This window comes from Bos mutus, chromosome X (genome assembly GCF_027580195.1).
Source record: "Bos mutus isolate GX-2022 chromosome X, NWIPB_WYAK_1.1, whole genome shotgun sequence".
Taxonomy (NCBI): domain Eukaryota; kingdom Metazoa; phylum Chordata; class Mammalia; order Artiodactyla; family Bovidae; genus Bos; species Bos mutus.
This window is the reverse complement of record NC_091646.1, coordinates 85,711,591-85,736,292: the sequence shown is the minus strand read 5'-3', so window position 1 is coordinate 85,736,292 and position 24,702 is coordinate 85,711,591. Positions and strand designations below refer to the sequence as shown.

General features: G+C 42.4%; 1 pseudogene; it reads left to right on the top strand.

Annotated features, from left to right (window-relative positions):
• The first annotated feature begins 22,119 nt into the window (after nt 1-22,119).
• On the top strand, nt 22,120-24,368 carry LOC102275469 (ATP-dependent RNA helicase DDX3X-like; annotated as a pseudogene).
• Nucleotides 24,369-24,702: the final 334 nt, after the last annotated feature.

Here is a 24,702-nt window from a genome sequence, read left to right as displayed (position 1 = left end):
ACCAAGTATGCAGGGACACAGGCTGCCTCCACTGAAGGAGTTATGGCCCTATCAGAGTCGTTTTTCGAGCCTCTTGTAGCTGGCGATCAGGAGGCCTCTTTGCCCAGTCTTTCTCTGTAGCTCCACCTGTTCAGGCACTTAGAGGGCTCCGTTGCCTGGGCTCCTTCTCTGTTGTTCCGTGCATCAGGCACATAGAGGGGCACCCCCTGGCTGGGCTCCTGTTCTGTAGATTGGTGCATCAGGCACCTAAAGGGGCACCCTGGGTGGGGTCCTACTCTGTAGTTCAGTGCATCAGGCATTTGATGGGCCAGCTGCTCTACTGTTCAGCTGCCAATGCTGTCATGTAGGGGGAGAGAGGCTGTGGTTATGGCTCCACCCCTTTCACATGACTCAGCAGTATCACCTTGATTCCATGGCTGCCTGGCTTTCCTCCACAGGCTTTTCCCACCACAATCTCCTCCCTCACACCCCTTCAGTATGTCTCTATGCAATCAACAGCAGCCCTTGCCCTGGGATTGCGTCACAATCCTTAAACTCCAGCTCCCAGCTGATGCACCTTCCAGGACATCTACATCACTATCTGGGTTATGGATGGCTGCAGCAAGGACTGTCTGATTCTCATTCCATTTAGGCTGCCACAGATCAGCTGTTTCACTCTCAGCCTTAAATGTTTCTCCTCTGACTCAAACAATTGCCCCAATGTGGGGCTCAGACCCCTGCTTCAGTACCCCACCAGCCAAGGGCAGGTTCAGTCCTTCTAACACTCCTGTTTTTCCCCCTAGTTCCTTCATCTACCAAGTTTTGCATGGATCTATATATTCTTTTCCGCTGCTCAGGTACTCCTGTCCACTCTCAGCTGGTGTTCTTCGTGCACTTCTGTGTCTGAAGAAGTATTCCTGATATATCTGTGGAGAGAAATATACTCCATGTGCACATACTCCTCCTCTGTCTTGTTATCTCCTGCAACTTTGTTGAGATTGTTTGCTAGCTCCAGGAGTGTGTGTATATTTAGATTCTTTAGTATTTTCCATATGTAGGATGATCTCATCTGTGATTACAGATCAGCTGAGTTCAGTTCAGTCACTCAGTTGTATCCGACTCTTTGCAACCCCATGAATCACAGCACGCCAGGCCTCCCTGTCCATCACCAACTCCTGGAGTTCACTCAAACTCATGTCCATCGAGTCAGTGATGCCATCCAGCCATCTCATACTCTGTCGTACCCTTCTCCTCCTGCCCCCAATCCCTCCCAGCATCAGAGTCTTTTCTCAATGAGTCAACTCTTTGCATGAGGTGGCCAAAGTACTGGAGTTTCAGCTTTAGCATCATTCCTTCCAAAGAACACCCAGGACTGATATCCTTTAGAATGGACTGGTTGGATCACCTTGCAGTCCAAGGGACTCGAAAGAATCTTCTCCAACGCCACAGTTCAAAAGCATCAATTCTTTGGCGCTCAGCCTTCTTCACAGTCCAACTCTCACATCCATACATGACCACTGGAAAAACGATAGCCTTGACTAGACGGAACTTTGTTGGCAAAGTAATGTCTCTGCTTTTCAATATGCTTTCTAGGTTGGTCATAACTTTCCTTCCAAGGAGTAAGCATCTTTTAATTTCATGGCTGCAGTCACCATCTGCAGTGATTTTGGAGCCCCCCAAAATAAAGTCTGACACTGTTTCCACTGTTTCCCCATCTATTTGCCATGACGTGATGGGACCAGATGCCATGATCTTCGTTTTCTGAATGTTGAGCTTTAAGCCAACTTTTTCCCTCTCCACTTTCACTTTCATCAAGAGGCTTTTCAGTTCCTCTTCACTTTCTGCCATAAGGGTGGTGTCATCTGCATATCTGAGGTTATTGATATTTCTCCTGGCAATCTTGATTCCAGCTTGTGTTTCTTCCAGCCCAGCATTTCTCATGATGTACTCTGCATATAAATTAAATAAGCAGGGTGATAATATACAGCCTTGATGTACTCCTTTTCCTATTTGGAACCAGTCTGTTGTTCCATGTCCAGTGCTAACTGTTGCTTCCTGACCTGCATACAGGTTTCTCAAGAGGCAGATCAGGTGGTCTGGTATTCCCATCTCTTTCAGAATTTTCCACAGTTTATTGTGATCCACACAGTCAAAGGCTTTGGCATAGTCATTAAAGCAGAAATAGATGTTTTTATGGAACTCTCTTGCTTTTTCGATGATCCAGCAGATGTTGGCAATTTGATCTCTGGTTCCTCTGCCTTTTCTAAAACCAGCTTGAACATCAGGAAGTTCACAGTTCACGTATTGCTGAAGCCTGACCTGGAGAATTTTGAGCATTACTTTACTAGCATGTGAGATGAGTGCAATTCTGTGGTAGTTTGAGCATTCTTTGGCATTGCCTTTCTTTGGGATTGGAATGAGAACTGACCTTTTCCAGTCCTGTAGCCACTGCTGAGTTTTCCAAATTTGCTGGCATACTGAGTGCAGCACCTTCACAGCATCATCTTTCAGGATTTGAAATAGCTCAACTGAAATTCCACCACCTCCACTACCTTTGTTCATAGTGATGCTTTCCAAGGCCCACTTCACATTCCAGGATGTCTGGCTCTAGGTCAGTGATCACATCATTGTGATTATCTGGGTCATGAAGATCTTGTTTGTATAGTTCTTTTGTGTATTCTTGCCACCTCTTCTTAATATCTTCTGCTTCTGTTAGGTCCATACCATTTCTGTCTTTTATCGAGCCCATCTTTGCATGAAATGTCCCCTTGGTATCACTAATTTTCTTGAAGAGATCTCTAGTCTTTCCCATTCTGTTGTTTTCCTCTATTTCTTTGCATTGATTGCTGAAGAAGGCTTTCTTATCTCTTCTTGCTATTCTTTGGAACTCTGCATTCAGATGCTTATATCTTTCCTTTTCTCCTTTGCTTTTTGCTTCTCTTCTTTACACAGCTATTTGTAAGGCCTCCCCAGACAGCCATTTTGCTTTTTTTTCTCATTTCTTTTCCATGGGGATGGTCTTGATCCCTGTCTCCTGTACAATGTCACGAACCTCATTCCATAGTTCATCAGGCACTCTCTCTATCAGATCTAGGCCCTTAAATCTATTTCTCACTTCCACTGTATAATCATAAGGGATTTGATTTAGGTCACACCTGAATGGTCTAGTGGTTTTCCCTACTTTCTTCAATTTCAGTCTGAATTTGGTAATAAGGAGTTCATGATCTGAGCCACAGTCAGCTCCTAGTCTTGTTTTTTGCTGACTGTATAGAGATTCTCCATCTTTAGCTGCAAAGAATATAATCAATCTGATTTCGGTGTTGACCTTCTGGTGATGTCCATGTGTAGAGTCTTCTCTTGTGTTGCTGGAAGAGGGTGTTTGCTATGACCAGTGCATTTTCTTGGCAAAACTCTATTAATCTTTGCCCTGCTTCATTCCATATTCCAAGGCCAAATTTGCCTGTTATTCCAGGTGTTTCTTGACTTCCTACTTTTGCATTCCAATCCCCTATAATGAAAAGGACATATTTTGGGGGTGTTAGTTCTAAAAGGTCTTGTAGGTCTTCATAGAACCGTTCAACTTCAGCTTCTTCAGCATTACTGGTTGGGGCATAGACTTGGATTACTGTGATATTGAATGGTTTGCCTTGGAAACGAACAGAGATCATTCTGTCGTTTTTGAGATTGCATCCAAGTACTGCATTTTGGACTCTTTTGTTGACCATGATGGCTACTCCACTTCTTCTGAGGGATTCCTGCCCGCAGTAGTAGATATAATGGTCATCTGAGTTAAATTCACCCATTCCAGTCCATTTCAGTTCGCTGATTCCTAGAATGTCGACATTCACTCTTGCCATCTCTTGTTTGACCACTTCCAGTTTGCCTTGATTCATGGACCTGACATTCCAGGTTCCTATGCAATATTGCTCTTTACAGCATCGGACCATGGTTCTATCACAAGTCACATCCCTAGCTGGGTATTGTTTTTGCTTTGGCTCCATCCCTTCATTCTTTCTGGAGTTATTTCTCCACTGATTTCCAGTAGCATTATTGGGCCCCTACTGACCTGGGGAGTTCCTCTTTCAGTATCCTATAATTTTGCCTTTTCATACTGTTCATGGGGTTCTCAAGGCAAGAATACTGAAGTGGTTTGCCATTCCCTTTCCAGTGGACCACATTCTGTCAGATCTCTCCACCATGACCTGCCCGTCTTGGGTTACCCCATGGGCATGGCTTAGTTTCATTGAGTTAGACAAGGCTGTGGTTAGTGGACCACATTCTGTCAGATCTCTCCACCATGACCTGCCCGTCTTGGGTTGCCCCATGGGCATGGCTTAGTTTCATTGAGTTAGACAAGGCTGTGGTCCTAGTGTGATTATATTGACTAGTTTACTGTGAGTCTGGTTTTAGTGTTCTGCCCTCTGATGCCCTCTTGCAACACCTACCATCTTACTTGGGTTTCTCTTACCTTGGGTGTGTGGTATCTCTTCACGGCTGCTCCAGCAAAGCACAGCCGCTGCTCCTTACCTTGAACAAGGGGTATCTCCTCACAGCCGCCCTTCCTGACCTTCAACGTGGGATAGCTCCTCTAGGCCCTCCTGAGCCCGTGCAGCTACTGCACCTTGGACGTGGAGTTGGTCCTCCCGGCCACCGCCCCTGACCTCGGACGTGGGGTTGCTGCTCTTGGCCGCCACCCTTCGGGCATGGGGTCCTCCCAGCTTCTGCCCCTGACCTTGGACGTGGGGTAGCTCCTCTTGACCGTGCTTAGTGCGCCGGTCGCAGCAGCCGCCGCCGCAGTGCTTAGCACGCCGGTCGCAGCTGCCGCCGCCGCAGCGCTTAGCGCGCCGGTCGCAGCCGCCGGCATACTTTTTGCTTTCCAATTTGGATGCCTTTTACTTCTTTTTCGTGCTTAATTGCTCTGGCTAGAATTTCTGGAACAATGTTGAATAGCAGCAGCAAAAGCAAACATCCTTGTCTTGTTTCTGATTGTAGGTGCAAAGCTTTTAGTATTTCACCTTGGAGTATATTAGCTGCTTAAAAAAAAAAAAAGCCCTTTATTATGTTAAGGAAACTTCCTTCTATTCCTTTTAAAAATTATTTTAATTGGAGGCTAATTGCTTTACAATATTCTAGTGGTTTTTGCCATACCTTGACATGAATCAGCCATGGGTTTACATGTGTTCCCCATCCTGAACCACCCTCTCACCTCCCTCCCTATTCCATCCCTCAGGGTACCCTGAGCACCCTGTGTCACGCATTGAACCTGCACTGGTGATCCGTTTCAAACATGATAATACACATGTTTCAGTGCTATTCTCTCAGATCATCCCACGCTCGCATTCTCCCACAGAGTCCAAAAGTCTGTTCTGTACATCTGTGTCTCTTTTGCTGTCTTGCATATAGGGTTATCATCACCCTCTTTCTAAATTTCATGTATATGCATTAATATACAGTATTGTTGTTTTTCTTTCTTGCTTACTTAATAACTCTGTAATAGGCTCCAGTTTCATCCACCTCATTAGAACAGATTCAGATGTATACTTTTTAAAGGCTGAGTAATATTCCGTTGTGTATATGTACCACAGCTTTCTTATCCATTCGTCTGCTGATGGACATCTAGGTTGCTTCCATGTCCCAGCTATTACAAACAGTGCTGCGATGAACATTGGGGTACATGTGTCTCTTTCTGTTCTGGTTTCCTTGGTGTGTATGCCCAGCAGTGGGATTCCTGGGTCATATGGCAGTGCTGTTTCCAGTTTTTTAAGGAATCTCCACACTGTTCTCCATAGCAGCTGTACTAGTTTGCATTCCCACCAACAGTATAAGAGTGTTCCCTTTTCTCCACGCTCTCTTTAGCGTTTATTGTTTGTAGATTTTTGGATCACAGCCATTCTGACTGGCATGAGATGGTACCTCATTGTGGTTTTGATTTGCATTTCTCTGATAATGAGTGATGTTGAGCATCTTTTCATGTGTTTGTTAGCCATCTGTATGTCTTCTTTGGACAAATGTCTGTTTAGTTGTTTGGCCCATTTTTTTATTGGGTTGCTCATTTTTCTGGAATTCAGCTGCAGGAGTTGCTTGTATATTTTTGAGATTAATTATCAGTTGCTTCACTTGCTATTACTTTCTGCCATTCTGAAGGCTGTCTTTTCACTTTGCTTCTAGTTTCCTTCATTGTGCAAAAGCATTTCAGTTTAATTAGGTCCCATTTGTTTATTTTTGCCTTTATTTCCATTACTCTGGGAGGTGGGTCATAGAGGATCCTTCTGTGATTTATGTTGGAGAATGTTTTGCCTATGTTTTCCTCTAGGAGTTTTATAGTTTCTGATCATATATTTATATCTTTAATCCATATTGAGTTTGCTTTTGTGTATGGTGTTAGAAAGTGTTCTAGTTTCATTCTTTTACAAGTAGTTGACCAGTTTCCCCAGCACCACTTGTTAAAGAGATTGTCTTTTTTCCATTGTATATTCTTGCTTCCTGTGTTAAAGATAAGGTGTCCATAGGTGCGTGAATTTATCTCTGGGCTTTCTATTTTGTTCCATTGATCTATATTTCTGTCTTTGTGCAAGTACCATACTGTCTTGATGACTGTAGCTTTGTTGTATAGTCTGAAGTTAGGCAGGTTGATTCCTCTAGTTCCATTCTTTTTTCTCAAGATTGCTTTGCCTATTTGAGGTTTTTTGTATTTCCATACAAACTGTGAAATTATTTGTTCTAGTTCTCTGAAAAATACCATTGGTAGCTTGATAGGGATTGCATTGAATCTATAGATTGCTTTGGGTAGTATACTCATTTCACTATATTGATTCTTCCAATCCATGAACATGGTATATTTCACCATCTATTTTTGTTGTCTTTGATTTCTTTCATCAGTGTTTTATAGTTTTTTCTATATACAGGTCTTTTGTTTCTTTAGGTAGATATATTCCTAAGTATTTTATTCTTTTTTGTTGCAATGGTGTGTTTCCTTAATTTCTCTTTCTGTTTTCTCATTGTTAGTGTATAGGAATGCAAGGGATTTCTTTGTGTTAATTTTATATCCTGTAATTTTACTATATTCATTGATTAGCTATAGTAATTTTCTGGTAGAGTCTTTAGGGTTTTCTATGTAGAGGATGATGTCATCTACAAACAGTGAGAGTTTTACTTCTTCTTTTTCAATCTGGGTTCCTTTTATTTCTTTTTCTACTCTGATTGCTGTGGCTAAACCTTCGAAAACTATGTTGAATAGTGGTGGTGAGAGTGGGCACCCGTGTCTTCTTGCTGACTTTAGGGGAAATGCTTTCAATTTTTCACCATTGAGTATAATGTTTGCTGTATGTTTGTCATATATAGCTTTTATTATGTTGAGGGACTGGAATGCAAAAGTAGGAAGTCAAGAAGCACCTGGAGTAACAGGCAAATTTGGCCTTAGAATATGGAATGAAGCAGGGCAAAGACTAATAGAGTTTTGCCAAGAAAATGCACTGGTCATAGCAAACACCCTCTTCCAGCAACACAAGAGAAGACTCTACACATGGACATCACCAGATGGTCAACACGAAATCAGATTGATTATATTCTTTGCAGCCAAAGATGGAAGCTCTATACAGTCAGCAAAAACAAGACCAGGAGCTGACTGTGGCTCAGATCATGAACTCCTTATTACCAAATTCAGACTGAAATTGAAGAAAGTAGGGAAAACCACTAGACCATTCAGGTGTGACCTAAATCAAATCCCTTATGATTATACAGTGGAAGTGAGAAATAGATTTAAGGGCCTAGATCTGATAGATAGAGTGCCTGATGAACTATGGAATGAGGTTCGTGACATTGTACAGGAGATAGGGATCAAGACCATCCCCATGGAAAAGAAATGAAAAAAAGCAAAATGGCTGTCTGGGGAGGCCTTACAAATAGCTGTGAAAAGAAGAGAAGTGAAAACCAAAGGAGAAAAGGAAAGATATAAGCATCTGAATGCAGAGTTCCAAAGATAGCAAGAAGAGATAAGGAAGCCTTCTTCAGCAATCAATGCAAAGAAATAAAGGAAAACAACAGAATGGGAAAGACTAGAGATCTCTTCAAGAAAATTAGAAATACCAAGCAAACATTTCATGCAAAGATGGGCTGGATAAAGGACAGAAATGGTATGGACCTAAGAAAATCAGAAGATATCAAGAAGGGATGGCAAGAATACACAGAACTGTACAAAAAAGATCTTCACGACCCAGATAATCATGATGGCGTGATCACTGACCTAGAGCCAGACATCCTGGAATGTGAAGTCAAGTGGGCCTTGGAAAGCATCACTATGAACAAAGGTAGTGGAGGTGGTGGAATTTCAGTTCAGCTATTTCAAATCCTGAAAGATGATGCTGTGAAGGTGCTGCACTCAATATGCCAGCAAATTTGGAAAACTCAGCAGTGGCCACAGGACTGGAAAAGGTCAGTTTTCATTCCAATCCCAAAGAAAGGCAATGCCAAAGAATGCTCAAACTACTGCACAATTGCACTCATCTCACATGCTAGTAAAGTAATGCTCAAAATTCTCCAAGCCAGGCTTCAGCAATATGTGAACAGTGAACTTGCTGATGTTCAAGCTAGTTTTAGAAAAGGTAGAGGAACCAGAGATCAAATTGCCAACATCTGCTGGATCATCAAAAAAGCAAGAGAGTTCCATAAAAACATCTATTTCTGCTTTATTGACTATGCCAAAGCCTTTGACTGTGTGGATCACAATAAACTGTGGAAAATTCTTAAAGAGATGGAAATACCAGACCACCGTACCAGCCTCCTTCAAAATCTTTATGCAGGTCAAGAAGCTACAGTTAGAACCAGACATGGGACAGTGGACTTGTTCCAATTTGGGAAAGGAGTACGTCAAGGCTGTATATTGTCACCTTGCTTATTTAACTTAAATGCAGAGTACATCATGAGAAATGCTGGGCTGAATGAAGCACAAGTTGGAATCAAGTTTGCTGGGAGAAATATCAGCAACTTCAGTTATGCAGTTGATACCACTCTAATGGCAGAGAGCAAAGAGGAACTAAAAAGCCTCTTGATGAAGGTGAAAGAGGAAAGTGAAAAAGCTAGCTTAAAACTCAACATTCAGAAAACTAAGATCATGGCATCTGGTCCCATCACTTCATGGCAAATAGGTGGGGGAAAAGTGGAAACAGTGACAGATTTTATTTTCTTGGACTCCAAAATCACTGTGGATGTTGACTGCAGACATAAAATTAAAAGACACTTGCTCCTTGGAAGGAAAGCTATGAAAAACCTAGACAGCATATTAAAAAGCATAGATATCACTTTGCTGACAAAGGTCCATATAGATAGAGCTATGGTTTTTCCAGTAGTCATGTACAGATGTGAGAGATGGACCATTAAGAAGGCTGAGCACTGAAGAATTGATGCTTTTGAATTGTGGTGCTAGAGAAGACTCTTTAGAGTCCTCTTGGACAGCCAGGAGATCAAACCAGTCAATCCTAGAGGAAATCAACCCTGAATATTCATTGGAAGGACTGATGCTGAAGCTAAAACTCCAAGACTTTGGCCACCTGATGTGAAGAGCTGAATCACTGGAAAAGACCCTGATGCTGGGAAAGATTGAGGGCAGGAGGATAGGGGACGACAGGAAAAGATGGTTGGATGGCATCACTGGCTCAATGGAAATAAACTTGGGCTAACTCTGGAAGATACTGAAAGACAGGGAAGCCTGGTGTGCTGCAGTTCATGGGGTCACAAAGAGTAGGAGACAACTTAGCTACTGAACAACAACAACAGTTTATATATCATACAATTTACCCATTTAAAGTGTACAATTTAATGGTCTAGTAACACCACAGAGTCATACAACTATTACCTACAATCAACTTTAGAACGTTGTTATAAACACAAAAAATAAATCTTGTACCCTTTAGCTGTCACTCTCCCAAAACTCCACTGCCCTCCCCAAGCCCTAGGCAACAACTAATCTGCTTTATGTCTTTATTGATTTGCCAATTCTGGAGATTTCAGAAAAATAAAATATAATAATATAATATTTGGTCTTTTGACTGGCTTCTTTCACTTAGCATTATGTTTTTAAAATTCATCATGTTGTAGCAGATATCAACCATTTTTCTTTTTATGACTGAGTAATATTCCATTGTATGGATACACCATATTTGTCCATTCATCAGCTGATGGACATTTGTTTCCACTTTGGGCTAGTATGAATATTGCTGACATGAATATTCATATACAAGTTTTTGTGTTGACTTGTGTCTTTATTTCTCTTGGATATATGCTTGAAGTTGGGATTGCTGAATCAAATGTTAAGTCTGTGTTTAACTTTTTAAGTTCAATTAGGTCCCATTTGTTTATTTTTGTTTTTATTTCCATTACTCTAGGAGGTAGAGCAAAGAGGATCTTGCTGCGATTTAGGTCAAAGAGTGTTCTGCCTATGTTTACCTCTAAGAGTTTTACACTTCCTGGCCTTATGTTTAGGTCTTTACTTGTGTTTAACTTTTTGAGGAAAGACCAGAATGTTTTCCAAAGTGGCCACATGTAACTTCTGATTTCTGCATATCCTTGCCAACACTTGTTTCTATCTGAGTTTGATAATGGCCATCCTAGCTGGGGTGAACTGATATCTCATTGTCATTTTTATTTGCATTTCCCTGAAGGATAATGATCTTGAGCATCTTTTCATGTACTTATGTGACATCTCTATACCTTCTTTGGAGAAATGTTTATTCAGATCCTTTACCCTTTGCCTTTAGTTTTGAAAGATGGTTTTGCAGGATGTAAAATTCTGGGTAATATTTTTTTTCTTCTGCCACTTTATTTTTTTGGTCTCACCACATAGCATGTGGGATCCTAGCTTTCCCTGACAAGGGATTGAACCTGAACCCCCTGCTTTGGAAGCATAGAGTCCTAACCACTGGACCACTAGGGAAGTCTCTCTTCTGCCCCTTTAAATAAATCATGTCACCACCCTCTGGCCTTCATTATTGCTGATGAGAAGTCACTATGATTCTGTTATATATGATGTGGTTCCCTTTTCCCTGATAAGTCGTTTTTCTCTTGTGGCTTTCAGGATTTTCTCTTGACTTTGAATAGTTTGAATATGATATGTTTAGGTATAGAGTTCTTTGTGTTTATCCTATGGAGAATCCATTGAAATTATCATATATATAGATTAATGTTTTTCATCAAGTTTGGAATGGTTTAGCCATTATTTCTAAAATGATTTTTCTGCACCTTTCTTTCCTTCTGTCCAATTTCCACAGTCCTGAAGAAGTTGGTGGGACTCTTAATGTTTGGTTGGCTTTGTTTTTTTGCAATTTTGTCAGTCTTAACATTGTTTTTTGAGGAACAGATTTGTTGATCTTCTCACTAACTCATTTTGGAAGTCCGATGTCTACAGTAGCTCATTTTAATACCTAATGCTTCTGTGTCAAGGGCTAACAGCAAACAATACTTTGGTCACCTTATGCGAAGAACTGACTTGTTGGGAAAGACCCTGATGCTGGGAAAGACAGAAGGCAGAAGGAGAAGGGGACGACAGAGGATGAGATGGTTGGATGGCATCTCTGACTCGATGGATGTGAGTTTGAGCAAGCTCCGGGAGTTGGTGATCGACAGGGAAGTCTGGCAGGCTGCAGTCCATAGGGTTGCAAATAGTCGGACATGACTGAGTGACTGAACTGAACTGAATAGCAAACAGCTGAAAACAGAAGGCAAGTGTTCCTGAGAAATAGCTGCTTGTTAAAATTTTTTAAAGGGTACTTGAACTGAATTGCCCACTGAAGAAAACCTATCCTCTAACAAATCATAGTGGTAAGGAATATTTACTTGTACGATGTGGAAATTCTTCACCAGCTGAACTAGTGTAATCATCTTACTAAAAGTCCTATGGTTCTAAGTTGTTAATCATGTTGACTATAAATAACACTTTGCACAACAAAGTTGAATTGCACATAAATTGTCCATAAGAAACAACAAGCTAAATGACTAAAGTAGACTTGTGTCTATTTCCTTTCTTCTTTACCTGTGTCTTGAAATCATTTACAAAAAGCATTTATCAAGAAGTGACATATGTGAAAGTGGTCTAAGAATAATAAAAAAAATCATAACTAATACATGTAGTACAGATTTTCAACTTCTTCAATGCTGATGTTTCATAGTGTTTTTAATCATTTTAAATGAGGTATTTTCTCATTTGACACCAGGGCACATCTGCCTGCCTATATACAAAAATAGAATAACAGGGACAGTGTTGAAGTGGATAATTTGTGTTTAAATAATGTCCACCTCTGATTTATCTTTGTTTCTTTCTTCCATGCAGGTCCCTTATTCCTCTCTGTTTGACATACTAGTTCTTTAGAATCACTTCTCCCTTTCTTTAAACTCAATACATTAATGTTTGCTTCTCTAGTTTCTAATCTACAGTATAGTATCTAATTAAAATTCATTATTAGGTGTATACAATTTATTATTGTTGTGTCTGACTCTTTTGCAACCCCCTGGACTATATAGCCTGCTGGGCTCCTCTGTCCATGGGATTGCCCAGGCAAGAATACTGGAGTGGGTGGCTATTTCCTTCTCCAGGGGATCTTCCTAACCCAGGAACAAAACCCACTTCTCCTGCATTGGCAGGCGAATTCTTTACCACTGAGCCACCGGGGCAGCTTAATGTACTAACTATACTAGGGACAGTAAATTCACTAGTTCAAGCCAAACATCAATTGAACATATATTCCAAGTTTTCTTGTGGAGCTCAGAGTCCATCTAGTAAGGGAAACAACCTCAAAGAGTTAATAAGAGTTGTTTTAGTGCATGTGTGCACAAGATGCCATGGGAACCCAGAAAGTGAGTCATTAATTCTGTTGAAGGAAATTTATATGTGAGCTTCAAATCTGAGTGCAATATCATAGACTTTGATGTGGGCAAAGGACACTTTCAGGCAGAGAGAACAACTTGAGCTCAGTTTTAGAAGCATCAAACTGCTTGGCATTTTTGCTAAACCCAGAACAGTCTGGTTCTAATATACAGCATAAAACACAGTGGGCCATCAGAACTGGAATGGAGACTGGGAGAGGAAGAGGAAGGAAGTGGTGGAAAGGGAGACTGTAGATATTGGTTTTAGCCAGACTGTGAAACCCTCAGAAGGCATGCTAAAGAGTAATGACAGCTCTATGAAAAAACTTATGAGGTGTGTAGGTAAAGGAGTGTGGACTTGACCTTGTGAGCCTCAGAGAGATGTGTTTTAAAGGTGCTGAGGCAGAGAGGGATGGAAGAAGTGACCAACTGAGAGACGATGAATTACACAAAGTCTGAGAGGAAAAACAGTGTGGATTAATGAGTGGTGGAACCTTACAGGGAAATAGGTCAATGATGAAGGTCTTGGTACACTTCCGGGCTGAGGAAAATAGCTGGATGTTGTGACTGAGAAAACAGGAGAGACATGCACAAGGATGATGGTGATGTTTCTAATTCTGCCATCTTGGTGTGGAAAGATCAGTCAGTTCAGATCAGTCGCTCAGTCGTGTCCGACTCTTTGCGACCCCATGAATCGCAGCACGCCAGGCCTCCCTGTCCATCAACAACTCCTGGAGTTCACTCAAATTCACGTCCATCGAGTCGGTGATGCCATCCAGCCATCTCATCCTCTGTCATCCCCTTCTCCTCCTGTCCCCAATCCCTCCCAGCATCAGAGTCTTTTCCAGTGCATCAACTCTTTGCATGAGGTGGCCAAAGTACTGGAGTTTCAGCTTTAGCATCAGTCCTTCCAAAGAACACCCAGGACTGATCTCCTTTAGAATGGACTGGTTGGATCTCCTTGCAGTCCAAGGGACTCTCAAGAGTCTTCTCCAACACCACAGTTCAAAAGCATCAATTCTTTTTTTTTTTTAATTTATTTATTTTAATTGAAGGCTAACTAGCTTTACAATATTGTAGTGGTTTTTGCCATACATTGACATGAATCAGCCATGGGTGTACATGTTTTCCCCATCCTGAACCCCCTTCCCACCTCCCTCCCTATCCCATCCCTCAGGGTCTTCCCAGTGCACCAGCCTTGAGCACCCTGTCTCATGCATCGAACCTGGACTAGTGATCTATTTCCAATATAATAATATACATGATTCAGTGCTATTCTCTCAAATCATCCCATCCTTGCCTTCTCCCACAGAGTCCAAAAGTCTGTTCTTTACATCTGGGTCTCTTTTGCTATCTCACAGATAGGGTCATCATTACTATTTTTCTAAATTCTCTCTATATATGTCTTAATATACTGTATTGGTGTTTTTTTTTCTGACTTACTTCACTATGTATAATAGGCTCCAGTTTCATCCACCTCATTAGAACGGATTCAAATGCATTCTTTTTAATAGCTGAGTAATATTCCATTGTGTATATGTACCACAGAAAAGCATCAGTTCTTCAGCGCTCAGCTTTCTTTATAGTCCAACTCTCACATCCATACATGACTACTGGAGAAACCATAACTTTGACTAGATGGATCTTTGTTGGCAAAGTAATGTCTCTGCTTTTTAATATGCTTTCTAGGTTGGTCATAACTTTTCTTGCAAGAAACAAGCATCTTTTAATTTCATGGCTGCAGTCATCATCTGCAGTGATTTTGGAGCTCCCAAAATAAAGTCTCTTACTGTTGCCATAGTTTCCCCATCTATTTGCCATGAAATGATGGGACAGGATTCCATGATCTTAGTTTTATGAATGTTGAGTTTTAAGCCAACTTTTTCATACTCCTCTTCAGCTCAGCACATATATTTTTGAATAAATATTGAGATATGAAAAAAATACAAGGGAAAGTCCAGCCATTTTTGAGGAAGTTTGGTCTCCAGGTCCAGAATTTTTAAAGTATTGGACTTTCCTGGTAGTGCAATGGTTAAGAATACACCTACCAATGCAGAGGATATGCGTTCAATCCCTGGTCCAGGAAGACCCCACATGCCATGATGCTACTAAGCTTGTGTGCCACAAGTACTGAGCCCACTCGCCTGAGAAGAAGCCATTGCAATGAGAAGCCTGCACATCATAACCAGAGAGTAGCCCCCACTAGCTGCAACTAGCAAAAGCCCATGTGCAGCAACAATGACCCAGTGCAGCCAAAAAATAAATGAATAAATGCAAATAATAAAGTATTAAAGATGTGATTTCAGCACCCCTGTTTATAATGTTTGAAACCTCATGAAAAAGAGAGAATCAAAAGAAATAATTTTTTCTTTCCCCCTTCTCAACCATTGGTCTCATTTTCCCTCAGCCAGGCCTGCAGATTCTGTTCTCACACTGTCTCTCCATCCCTTCCTTTCCTACTGCCATCTACTTCAGATTCTCCTCCCCTTTTGCCCCAGTACATCTTCTGCCTCCATCTCAATCCACTAGACTCTAGCAAGACTATTTTTGGAATTTTGTTTCTGCTAATATAGTCAGTGGTTTGCTTTCAAAAACCAGATATAAAAGTGCTTCCTCCCAGAAGTCAACTATGTGCTTGACATCATGATAAGTTCTGGCATTCAAGACCTCTAACCACACAATTTACAAGCTTCAACGACTTGAGTCTTTACCCAAAGACCCATTGGAAGCCATGATAGACTCCAAGGTCAGGAGTGACAAGACTGAAATAAATCACTGATTCAAAATCAGAAGAAAGCAGAGTGGAGACAGAGACCAGCTAAGCAGTTTTTACAGGGGACAGAGGGTGCAAACCTGGGCTAAGGTGGGGATAGTGGCAATGAAGAGAAGTAAACATATTAAAGGGCCTTGAAGGGACTTCCCTGGCATCCCAGTGGTTAAGACTCGATGTTTCCAATGCACGGGTGCAGGTATGATCCCTGGTTGGGGAACTAGGATTCCACATGGCATGCAATGTGGCCAAAAAAAAATTTTTTTTAAATGAGCTATAAGGAAGTAAAACCAGTCTGCCTTGGCTGATGGATTGGACTGAAGCAGGAGGCAGGACTGAGAAAGAGAAGTACCAAGACCAACTCCTATGTTTTTGACTGCATAATAGATAGTTTTCCCATTCACATATTAAACTTGAGATGACCTTGAGGCAACCAAGAGGAATTGTCAAATTGGCAACTAGATTTCTAGGTCTGGAGCTCCAATGAGAAATCTGTGCCAAAAAAAGTCAACCAGGGGTTACTGAACAAACCAGAGAAGAAAAGGGGCCTAAGACTGAGCCTGAAGGAATTCTAAACATTCTAAAACATTGAATAACTAGCCAGAGGAGGGTAAGCTTCTCATGACAATGGCAGTAACTCAGAATACTTGAAGCTTACTCCACATCATGCAATGGGTTTCTATCTATAGCTAGCTAGCTAGCTGTATTACATGATTTAATTCTTACAACAACCTTGCGGTGTAGGTACTATTAGGGTCATGGATATACAAAGCCCAGTCTCCCGAGTGCTGAGATCTTAAAGTGCAGCAGTGAAATGAGAGGAGAGCCAAGCAGGAGGTGATATCATCAAAGCTGAAAGAACAGAGAGTTTGAAGGCAGAAGCTGTCAACAGTGTAAACATTACTGCAAGGTCAATTAGGTGAGACATTGAAAATGTCTCCTGGATTCAAGAATGCAGAAACCATTAACACGTTTTGAAAGAGCTGTTTAGGTAGCAGTGCTGGGTTGGAACCCAGAGTGGACTGTGCTGAGAATGAATAGGAGATGACAGCAGGAAGGGAACAAGTACAGACAACTCCACCAAGAAGTCGGGCTGTGAGGAGCGGGCAGAGAAACTGGTGACAGCGGGACCAGGGTGTGACCAGGATGTCTGACAGGAGGACACAAGAGCAAGCTGGAATCCAGCCAGGCTCTGCATTCTGGATGATAATGTGGGCCTGGGCCTGCAGGCTGAAGGCAGGGGTGCTTTTTACAATGTGGTCAGCCCCCCTTTCTGCAATTCCTCCATCTGGAGGGGCACCTTCTGATTCCCATAAGGGAGTTGAAGGTAAAGCTGTGCTAGATGAGGCTGTGACTCAATGGGACTTTAAAGAGAGACATTTAACTATGCTGAATTCTTACACTGGTGAGAAAAATCTGGCTGAGAGAGTGTGGTTGAATTAACAGGAAAGAGAAATAGGGACTGATAGGGGGACCAGGACCTACACTATTGTAGCAAAATGAAGAAAAAGGGGGTGGCAGTTTCACTAACTTTTTTGTTGTTCAGTTGCTCAGTGATGTCTGACTCTTTGTGACCCCATGGACTGCCACACGCCAGGCTTCCCTGTTCTTCACCAACTCCCAGAGCTTGCTCAAACTCTTGTCTATTGAGTTGGTGATGCCATCTAGCCATCTCATCCTCTGTTGTCCCCTTCTCCTCCTGCTTTCAATCTTTCCCAGCATCAGGGTCTTTTCCAATGAGTCAGCTCTTTGCATCAGGTGGCCAAAGTATTGGAGCTTCAGATTCAGTATCAGTCCTTCAGTTCAGTTCAGTTGCTCAGTCGTGTCCGACTCTTTGCCACCCCATAAATCGCAGCACGCCAGGCCTCCCTGTCCATCACCAACTCCCAGAGTTCACTCAGACTCACGGCCATCGAGTCAGTGATGCCATCCAGCCATCTCATCCTCTGTCATCCCCTTCTCCTCCTGCCCCCAATCCCTCCCAGCATCAGTCTTTTCCAGTGCGTCAACTCTTCGCATGAGGTGGCCAAAGTACTGGAGTTTCAGCTTTAGCATCATTCCTTCCAAAGAAATCCCAGGGCTGATCTCCTTCAGAATGGACTGGTTGGATGGATCTCCTTGCAGTCCAAGGGACTCTCAAGAGTCTTCTCCAACACCACAGTTCAAAAGCATCAATTCTTCACCGCTCAGCCTTCTTCATAGTCCAACTCTCACATCCATACATGACCACTGGAAAAACCATAGCCTTGACTAGACGGACCTTTGTTGGCAAAGTAATGTCTCTGCTTTTCAATATGCTACCTAGGTTGGTCATAACTTTCCTTCCAAGAAGTAAGCATCTTTTAATTTCATGGCTGTAGTCACCATCTGCAGTGATTTTGGAGCCCCAAAAAATAAAGTCTGACACTGTTTCCACTGTTTCCCCATCTATTTGCCATGAAGTGATGGGACTGCATGCCATGATCTTCGTTTTCTGAATGTTGAGCTTTAAGCCAACTTTTTCACTCTCCACTTTCACTTTCATCAAGAGGCTTTTTAGCTCCTCTTCACTTTCTGCCATAAGGGTGGTGTCATCTGCATATCTGAGGTTATTGATATTTCTCCTGGCAATCTTGATTCCAGCTTGTGTTTCTTCCAGCCCAGCATTTCTCATGATGTACTCTGCATATAAGTTAAATAAACAGGATGATAATATACAGCCTTGATGTACTCCTTTTCCTATTTGGAACCAGTAGTTTGAGCATTCTTTGGCACTGCCTTTCTTTGGGATTAGAATGAAAACTGACCCTCAGCTTCAGCATCAGTCCTTAGGTGGGATAAAAATCACCTTGTAGAAAAAACTTTATGGTTTTGTTAATTGCCTGCTGGGGTGAGACAAGTGACCTTGATGATTCCTAGGGTGTCATAGGATCACTGGGTTTTGGTCCTCATGGTTGCCCTTGAGATGTTGCCATCACTGTCTCTGTGACCCTTCTGCTGCCTCCCACCTATGCCTGGGGCCCAGGAAGGTTTGGGACAGTGCCTCTGATCATCTCTGTAAAAATGACCATGTAGCCACTCCTCCTTGAGTCCTGCTCTTCCTTCATGCATAGCTAGGAAGAACTCACGTTCTCTCTTCTGTGGGGCCATAGACTTTTCTCTCTCCCTTCCTCCATGCCCAGCCTAGGGGAGGAGCCCATGGAGTACTGCTCTTTCCTCTGCTTTTCCAAGATGTTTTATCTAAGTTCTCATACTTCTGTATCAGCTAGCTTTTGCTGTGTAATAGTATCTTAAAATCCACATTTATTATTGCTCATAGCTCTTCCATGGTGGCTCAGATGGTAAAGAATCTGCCTCCAATGCAGGAGACCCGGGTTTAATCCCTGGGTCGGGAAGATCCCCTGGAGAAGGGAATGGCTACCCACTTCAGTATTCTTGCCTGGAGAGTTTCCTGGACAGAGGAGCCTGGCGTACTACAGTCCATGGGGTCACAAAGAGTCGGACACGACTGAGCAACTAACACTACTACTACAACATAGTATGGGTCAGCTTGGTGGTTCTCCTGATTTAGGTCAACTCAAACGGGGCTGGAGCATGTCCAGCCATCCTGCGTGGCATGTGGGATCTTAGTTCCCCAACCAGGAGTTGAACCTGGGCCCCCTGCAGTGGAAGCACAGAGTACTAACCACTGGACTGCCAGGGAAGTCCCTGTCACATCTTTGCAAAGCACGCTTCTCAGACCAGCAGCACCCAGGAACTTACCGGAAATGTAGGTGCTCAAGTCCCACTCTAGGCCTAATGAATGAATTTCTGGTTTTTGGCAAGATCACCTGGTGGTTTATGTGTACACTATAGTTTGAGAAGCACTGATCTAAGATATCCTCCCTCACCTGTGTGGCGTTAGCATGCTGGTTGGTCTGGGAGCCTCCGCTGGGATGGCTTACTCTCTGAGCCATGTGGCTAGCCCAGGTTTCTTCACACAGTGATCCCAGAGTTCCCAAGGGCAGAAAAAGGGCAATCCCCATGGTGGAAGCATTTTTTTCAAGACTTTGCTCATGTCATATTTGTTAATGTCATCTTGGCCAATGCAAGTCACAAGGCCATCCTAGAGTCAGTGTGTGAAGGCACTACCAAAGGACATGGAAAGAGGAGGGGGAGATTTTGTGGTTGTTTTAAAATACCTACCATACTCTCCAGTACCAGAGTTTAGGCTTTTGGAAGGAGACACCAGCGACCTTGTACATTCTGTCTAGCCACATCCCTCCCTACCAGTGAGCGCAGAGCTCCCTACTTGATTAAAAAAGGGGAGAAAGGAAAAGTGAAAACATAAATAAAAAGTTATAGATTAATATTGGAAAATAATATCCTTGCAAAGGAGAAGATGGGTACAGAAGTAAGTGGATACATGGGTCTGATAGTTGAAAAGTGAGGTTGTCCAGCCATTTCACTTTCTCTATGAAGGAGGAGGTAAGATCATCTGTTTAGAATGGAGAGGCATGTGGAGGGCAAAGAGGGATAACAGAGTAGACCTCTATCCAGAGAAGGTTTTAAATAAACACAATTAATTTGAGGCTGGAACTGGATGGACATGAAAAACATAGGCTATTGGGGACCATTTGAGGTGATGATTATGACTTTATCTTGATGATAATCTGTCCTTTGGGAAAACTTCTTGCAGTACTGTTTGTGGGCGCACAGTTCAGTTCAGTTGCTCAGTAGTGTCCGACTCTTTGCGACCCCATGAACCGCAACATGCCAGGCCTCCCTGTCCATCACCAACTCCCGGAGTCCACCCAAACCCATGTCCACTGTGTCGGTGATGCCATCCAACCATCTCATCCTGTGTCATCCCCTTCTCCTCCTGCCCCCAAGCTTTCCCAGCATCAGGGTCTTTTCAAATGAGTCAGCTCTCCGCATCAGGTGGCGAAAGTATTGGAGTTTCAGCTTCAACATCAGTCCTTCCAATGAACACCCAGGACTGATCTCCTTTAGGATGGACTGGTTGAATCTCCTTGCAGCTCAAGGGACTCTCAGAAGTTTTCTTCAACACCACAGTTCAAAAGCATCAATTCTTCGGCACTCAGCTTTCTTTATAGTCCAACTCTCACATCCATACATGACTACTGGAAAAACCATAGCGTTGACTAGATGGACCTTTGTTGGCAAAGTAATGTCTCTGCTTTTTAATATGCTGTCTAGGTTGGTCATAACTTTGCTTCCAAGGAGCAAGCCTCTTTTAATTTCATGGCTGCAATCACCATCCACAGTGATTTTGGAGCCCAGAAAAATAAAGTCAGCCACTGTTTCCCCATCTATTTGCCATGAAGTGATGGGACCGGATGCCATGATCTTCGTTTTCTGAATGTTGAGCTTTAAGCCAACTTTTTCACTCTCCTCTTTCACTTTCATCAAGAGGCTCTTTAGTTCTTCTTCACTTTCTGCCATAAGGGTGGTGTCATCTGCATATCTGAGGTTATTGATATTTCTCCCAGAAATCTTGATTCCAGCTTGTGCTTCTTCCAGCCCAGCGTTCCTCATGATGTACTCTGCATATAAGTTAAATAAGCAGGGTGACAATATACAGCCTTGACGTACTCCTTTTCCTATTTGGAACCAGTCTATTGTTCCATGTCATGGAAAGGACAAAAGCTGGGTTTGTCGCTAAGTGAATAATGAAAAGACAGAGGGCCAGAAACTTTAGATTATTGGTAGAAATGTTATAAAAAATAATGGTCTGGGAGTCTCTTAGCTGAATATGAAAAAATTAAGAAAGTGGGGGTAGTGGTCAATGAAATTGGAAAATAGGATTTGAACCAGTGTCTGAAAGGAAAGGGAATTGTGTGCAAGAAACAGGATGCTTGAGCTAGTGATTTCAGAGGTGGAGTCATTTCTGTGATGAAAAAGACCACAGCAGAAGAACTTTGGAGATGTTCTCACTTATCCAGTCTGCACACCTTCCCCTGGTGGAGATGAGTAGTTTTGCTTTCCATCCTCGTTAATCTTAAGACACTTGGAGAAAAGGGACTGTTCATTATCCTCCTGAAACAGGGTAAAAATTAGCCTTCTTAGTTCCTTTTTGGATTTCAGGCCCTCAAAGCTTAATCTGCCTCTTGGACTTCCTGCCACTTTTTCATGCATCCTTGAGTACATGTTCCTCCTTATGGGTTCTGTTAAACACTGAGCTTCTGATAAATTCCACCATCCTACCACTCTGGTTCTATAAATGTATTTTGCCCACGTGTGTCAAAATAGACTAGGTTATGCTGTGCTAACAAAGGACCCCAAAATCTCAAGCACTAAAACTTATCTGCATTTTACAAATGAGTAAACTGAGGAACACAAGGGTAATGATAGCAATATAAAAAATGTGAATGGCATGCTCCATATTTTTCCAAAATAGCTCCGGGTCACTGTTTTATATACTCTGTCAAAACAAAAGCATCATTAGAGCCACAGTTCTCCTGTGAGAGGGCCTTCGTGTTGAACCCAACACATTAGCTCAGCAGCAGAAGACTCCTAGTTCTCCGTACTCTTCAGGGATGAGTTGTGTGGCAGTGGAAAAGGCACTTGGGCTAAACCAGCAGTTTGCTTGCCTAGACCCAAACTCATCAGATAATCAGAATGGAGGAAGTATAGCCAGCAAAGGGTGCTATATTCCTCCTCACCTAAGGACCAGAGAAGCTACTAAAGGATTCTATGATAAAGACAGTTCAGGGTGGAGTTCTAGTAAAGATAAGGAAGCATACAGCAGTTTTGGTTCCCATAGTGATTCAAGAGGGAAGTCTAGTTTCTTCAGTGATCGTGGAAGTGGATCAAAGGGAAGGTTTGGTGATTGTGGATGAAGTGACTATGACAACTTTGGCAGTCGTGGTGGCAGAGGTGGCTTTGGCAAATATGAGCATGGAAATAGTCCCTGGTGTGACAAATCAGATGAAGATGATTGGTCAAAGCCACTCTCACCAAATGAATGCTTGGAACAAGAACTTTTCTGGAGGCAACACTGGGGTTAACTTTGAAAATTTTGAGGACATTCCAGTTGGAGCAACAGGCAACAATGGTCCTCCACACAGTGAAAGTTTCAGTGATGTTAGATGGGAGAAATTATTATGGGAAACATTGAGCTTACTCATCACACTCACCCAACTCCAGTGCAAAAGCATGCTATTCCTATTATCAAAGAGAAGAGTGACCTGATGGCCTGTCCCCAAACAGGGTCTGGGAAAACTGCAGCATTTCTCTTGCCCATCTTGAGTCAGATTTATTTTGTGGGTCCAGGCCAGGCTCTGAGGGCCATGAAGGAAAATGGAAGATATGGGTGCTGCAAACAATACCCAATCTCTTTGGTGTTAGTGCCAACTAGAGAATTGGCCATATAGATCTATGAGTAAGCCATGAAATTTTCATACCAATCTAGAGTTTGTCCTTGTGTGGTTTATGGTGGTGCTGATATTGGTCAGCAAATTTTAGACTTAGAACGTGGATGCCATTTGTTAGTTACCACTCTAAGAAGTCTAGTGGATATGATGGAAAGAGGGAAAATTTGATTAGACTTCTGCAAATAGTTGGTGTTAGGTGAAGCTGATCAGATGTTGGATATGGGGTTTGAACCTCAAATACATAGAATCATTGAACAAGATATGCCACCAAAGGGAGTTCACCACACTATGAAGTTTAGTGCTACCTTCCCTAAGGAAATACAGATGCTTGCTCATGATTTCTTGGATGAATATATCTTTTTGGCCATAGGAAGAGTTGGCTCTCCCTCTGAAAACATCACACAGAAAGTAGTTTGGGTGGAAGAGTCAGACAAACAGTCATTTCTGCTTGACCTTCTAAATGCAACAGGCAAAGATTCACTGACCTTAGTGTTTGTGGAGATCAAAAAGGGTGCAAATTCTCTAGAGGATTTCTTATACCATGAAGGATATGCTTGTACCAGTTTCCATACAGACCAATCTCAGAGAGATAGAGAAGAGGCACTTTACCAGTTCTGCTCAGGTAAAAGCCTGATTCTCATGGCTACAATAGTACAGCAAGAGGACTGGACATATCAAACATGAAACATGTTATCAATTTTGACTTGCCAAGTGATATTGAAGAATATGTACATTAGTCTCTCAGTCGTGTCTGACTCTTTGCGACCCCATGGACTGTAGCCTACCAGGCTCCTCCGTCCATGGGATTCTCCAGGCAAGAGTACTGGAGTGGGTTGCCATTTCCTTCTCCAGGGGATCTTTCTGACCCAGGGATTGAACCTGGGTCTCCCGAATTCCAGGCAGATGCTGTAACCACTGAGCCACCAGGGAAGCCCGTGGACATATCAAACATGAAACATGTTATCAATTTTGACTTACCAAGTGATATTGAAGAATATGTACATTTTATTGGCTGTATAGGATGTGTAGGATACCTTGGCCTTGCCACTTCATTCTTTAATGAGAGGAACATAAATATTACCAAGGGTTTGTTGGATCTTCTTGTTGAAGCTAAACAGGAAGTGCCATTTTGGTTACAAAACATGGCTTATGAATACCACTACAAGGGTAGCAGTCATGGATGATCCAAAAATAGTAGATTCAGTGGAGGATTTGGTGCCAGAGACTATCGACAGAGTAGTGGTGACAGCAGTTCCAGCTTCAGCAGCAGCCACACCAGCAGCAGCCACAGTGCTGGAGGCGGCCATGGAAGCAGCAGAGGGTTTGGTGGAGGTGGCTATGGAGGCCTTTACAACAGTGATAAATATGGAGGAAATTATAACTCCCAGGGGGTGGACTGGTAGGGTAACTGAACCTGCTTTGCAGTAGGTCACCCTGCCAAACAAGCTAATATGGAAACCACATGTAACTTAGCCAGACTATACCTTGTGTAGCTTCAAGAACTCACATTACCAACTGAGATTCTCCAATGAATTTTTTTTAAGGGAGCTCAAGGTCACATGGAGAGTCAAATGGAACAATCAGCAGCCATATTCATAAGGTGGTTTGAAGACTTCATTGCTGTAGTTTGGATTAACTCCCCTCCCAACCTCCATCCCAAACTGCATTTATAATTTGTGACTGAGGATCATTTGTTTGTTAATGTACTGTGCCTTTAACTTTATACATCTTTTTATTTTGATGTCC